Source organism: Miscanthus floridulus, chromosome 8 (genome assembly GCF_019320115.1).
Source record: "Miscanthus floridulus cultivar M001 chromosome 8, ASM1932011v1, whole genome shotgun sequence".
NCBI classification, from domain to species: Eukaryota; Viridiplantae; Streptophyta; class Magnoliopsida; order Poales; family Poaceae; genus Miscanthus; species Miscanthus floridulus.
Genome location: NC_089587.1, coordinates 188,751,462 through 188,754,871, shown reverse-complemented (window position 1 = coordinate 188,754,871; position 3,410 = coordinate 188,751,462). Strand labels below are relative to the sequence as shown.

Below are 3,410 nucleotides of genomic sequence, written 5' to 3'. Positions count from 1 at the left end.
AGGGACGGTCGAGATGCTGTGAGGACTTGTTTTGGCGATGAAGGAAGAGGATATAGCCCCCGATGACAACGACCTTTAAGCAGAGTTTTCTTGGTTGCCTGATCCTTAACCAAAAAATAAGTGGGGTGAAATTCCATGTAGGCAGAATTATCAGAAGTAAATCGATGAACTGAAACAAGATTTTTGGAAGCCTTAGGTACATGCAGAACATTTTTTAACTGGAGATTGCGACTAGGGGAAACAATAGTAGATTGACCAACATGTTTAATTGCCATACCTGCACCACTTGCGGTGTGGATTTGATCACCACCATTGTACTTCTCGTGCATGGAGAGTTTCTCTAACTCGCTGGTGATGTGGTTGGTGGAGCCACTGTCGGTGTACCAGTTAGTGTCGATGTTGTATGAACTAGTCGCCGCTGCTGCATGCCTTTCTTCAGGGACGAAGTCCTCATCAAAGCGGTACCAACAACGAGCTACAGTGTGCCCTTCCTTGAAGCACACCTGACAGATCGGTTTGTCCTACTTCTTGCTATTGAAGCCGCCTCCTTGCTGATTGCTCCTTTGGCCGCGACCACGACCTCCGCCATTCGGAGGACCGCGGCCACGTCCACGGTAGGGACCACCATGGCCACGATTATTGCCACGGCCTCTTCCATGGCCGGCCATGTTGGCTGAGTTCTGATCGCCGCCTTGAACCAGATCCATCCTGGTCTCGTAGTTGAGGAGCTGTGAATACAGCTCATCGACAGTCACCGATTCCACCCTCGTAACGAGGGAGGTAACCAGTGACTCATATTCCACAGGCAAACCGGTGAGTATGTACTCAACCAGCTCGTCATCAGTGATTGGTCATCCCACGGCCGCCATCTCATCGCTGAAACCTTTCATCTTGGTGAAATAATTGGTAGCAGATGAGTTACCTTTCTTGGTATTGGCGAGGGAGATGCGCAGGTTTACCGCGCGCGCACGGGTTTGTGAGGCAAACATGGCCTCAATCTTGGCCCATGCATCAGCTGCCGTCCTCGTCTTGGTGATGTGGCTGAGAATGCCCGGAGAGACGGAAGTGAGAAGGAAGCTGAGGATCTGCTGATCCCGTGCCTCCCATTCTTCGAACGTCGGGTTGAAGACCTTCTTGCCATTGCCATTCTTGTCATCAATCTCCTTCGCCAGCGACGGAGAGGCACCAGTGAGATGACCGTGCAGGCGGGCACCGCGCACGGCCAAGAGCACCTGGGCTTCCCAGATGGAGTGATTGCTCCTGGTAAGCTTCTCTGTCATAGCGCCGACCGAGAGAGGATTGCTGTTAGGGTGATGAAGATTCGAGGAAGACATGATGAGCGGCAGTTGGATCTATTAAGTGTTTATGGCTCTGTATACCATGTAAAAATACAGAGGGCAGATGGTGGAAGCGCTTGGCAAGATGATAGCCAGGGGCGCCGTTCGTGTTGATATATGTAGCACATTTACAAGGTAACAGACTCAGGAGATCATGGCATGAGAGTTCCATGTTTCTAGGATCCTATACAACCGTTTCTATCTTTAGTAACAATCCTACAATCAAGGACTCTCATGCCGGTCTACCTAAGATCACGTTACAGGATTTACATTGACATATCACAAGCTATTTCTAACATCCAGGACATGTTTTTTTTAAAACAGGCAGGAGCTTTGCCGCTCAATTAAGTATAGGAAAGAGAGTGATTTATGTACATATGCCACCCATTGGCACCAGTTCTTGACCAAAATAGATACACCCCTCCCACCGTCTGTTTTTTCACCCCGCAAAGGAAAAAGCCCCGCGCCTTTGCACAATGTCCTCTTTGGTCAATGAGGTAACCTATTGTGTTGTCTTGAACTCATTTTAAAAAATCCTCATATTCCTCTCCTTCCACAAGTTCCACACAATATATATTAGTACTCCATTGAAACGTCCGCGTTCCTGTTTTGGGATCTTGCTTGCTGCATCTTCCCACCATTCGGCAATGCAGGCGTAGTCCTGCTGTGGCAGCTGCACCATGAGATTTTCCCAAGATAACACTTGGCCCCAAACAGCCTTTGCAAAGGGGCAAAGCAAAGAGAGATGAAACCCTGTCTCCAAAGGTCCATTACACAAAACACAATGTTCCTAATGAGGCCATCCCCTCTTTTGCAGGTTGTCCGCTATTAGGACTTTGTTGTGCATTAGGATCCAAGCGTGCACTTTGCATTTGTTTTCTGCTTGCGCCTTCCAGGTGAGTTCATGCTTGAATTTTCGATGGGATCCTCTGAATTGAATCAAGTATGCCGAACGTGTGGAGTAAACTCCATCGGCTGTCCACTTCCAAGTGATTGTGTCCTGCACATCAGACTGCAGCTTCACCCCTTGCAATATGATCCAAAGCCTAATAAATTCTTGGATCTGTGTTGCTGTTGTCACATGTGCCCGCAGTGATCGGATCCAATTGCCATTCGGTAGTTCCTGACTCACTGTCCTATTCTTCCTGCGCACTAGTTGGAACAAGTGTGGCGCCAAGTATCTAGGCACCTCTCCATCAAGCCAACTATGATGCCAGAAGCGAGCCTTGTTACCGTTTTCGATTGTGATTGTGGTAGAGGAGTTGAAAAGGAGGCGGTCTGTGTTGTTGCACGGTACATCTATTCCCACCCATGACTTTGAGTCGTCTACCCATTCCATCCATAGCCATAGGAGGCGAAGAGCACTCCCAAATCTTTCCATGTTCGGCACTCCCATTTCTCCTAGCTCCTTAGGCTTGCACACTGTCGGCCAATTCACCAAGCAGTGTCCCCCATTGGCGTTCTCATCTCCTTTCCATAGGAAGGACCTTATGATTTTATCAATCTTCTTTCTTGCCCAAGCCGCAAGTAGGAACACTGTGAGGTGGTATGTCGGCATCGAAGATAGAACTGTGGTGATCAAAGTTAGCCTACCCGCTCTGTTTAGCATCTTGCCTTTCCAACTTGGTAGCCTCTGGCCGATGCGCTCGATGAGGGGTTGTACATGGACCTTCTGCAAGGATCTTGTATGTAGCTATAGCCCTAGATAGTGGCACGGGAAGGATTCTCTTAGCCCAGTGAAGGAGGCAAGGACATGGTCTAGGTCGATATCTTGGCATCTGATCGGGTGCACTGAGCTCTTTTGCAAGTTTATGTGCAAGCCCAAGATTTTGCCAAACTCGTGTAGGATGGTCGTGGTGGCCTCTAGATCTTCCTTGAGTGGGTTAATGAAAATTGTTGCATCATCAGCATACATGAAAGTTCTCCATCTTGTCGCTGGCAGGGGCAAGGCAGTGAGGACGCCGTGCTATGTTGCCATGTCTAGCAGGCATTGTAGCGGGTCCATGGCAAGAATGAACAGCATGGCGACAGGGGGTCCCCCTGCTGGACCCCCCTCCTATGACTAAAGGTCGA

General features: G+C 49.1%; 1 non-coding gene across 1 annotated transcript; it reads right to left on the bottom strand.

Annotated features, from left to right (window-relative positions):
- Nucleotides 1-712: 712 nt before the first annotated feature.
- Nucleotides 713-851, bottom strand: LOC136478859 (small nucleolar RNA Z247). The gene has a single exon (XR_010764529.1). It is a non-coding gene; the product is annotated as a small nucleolar RNA Z247 (small nucleolar RNA).
- Nucleotides 852-3,410: the final 2,559 nt, after the last annotated feature.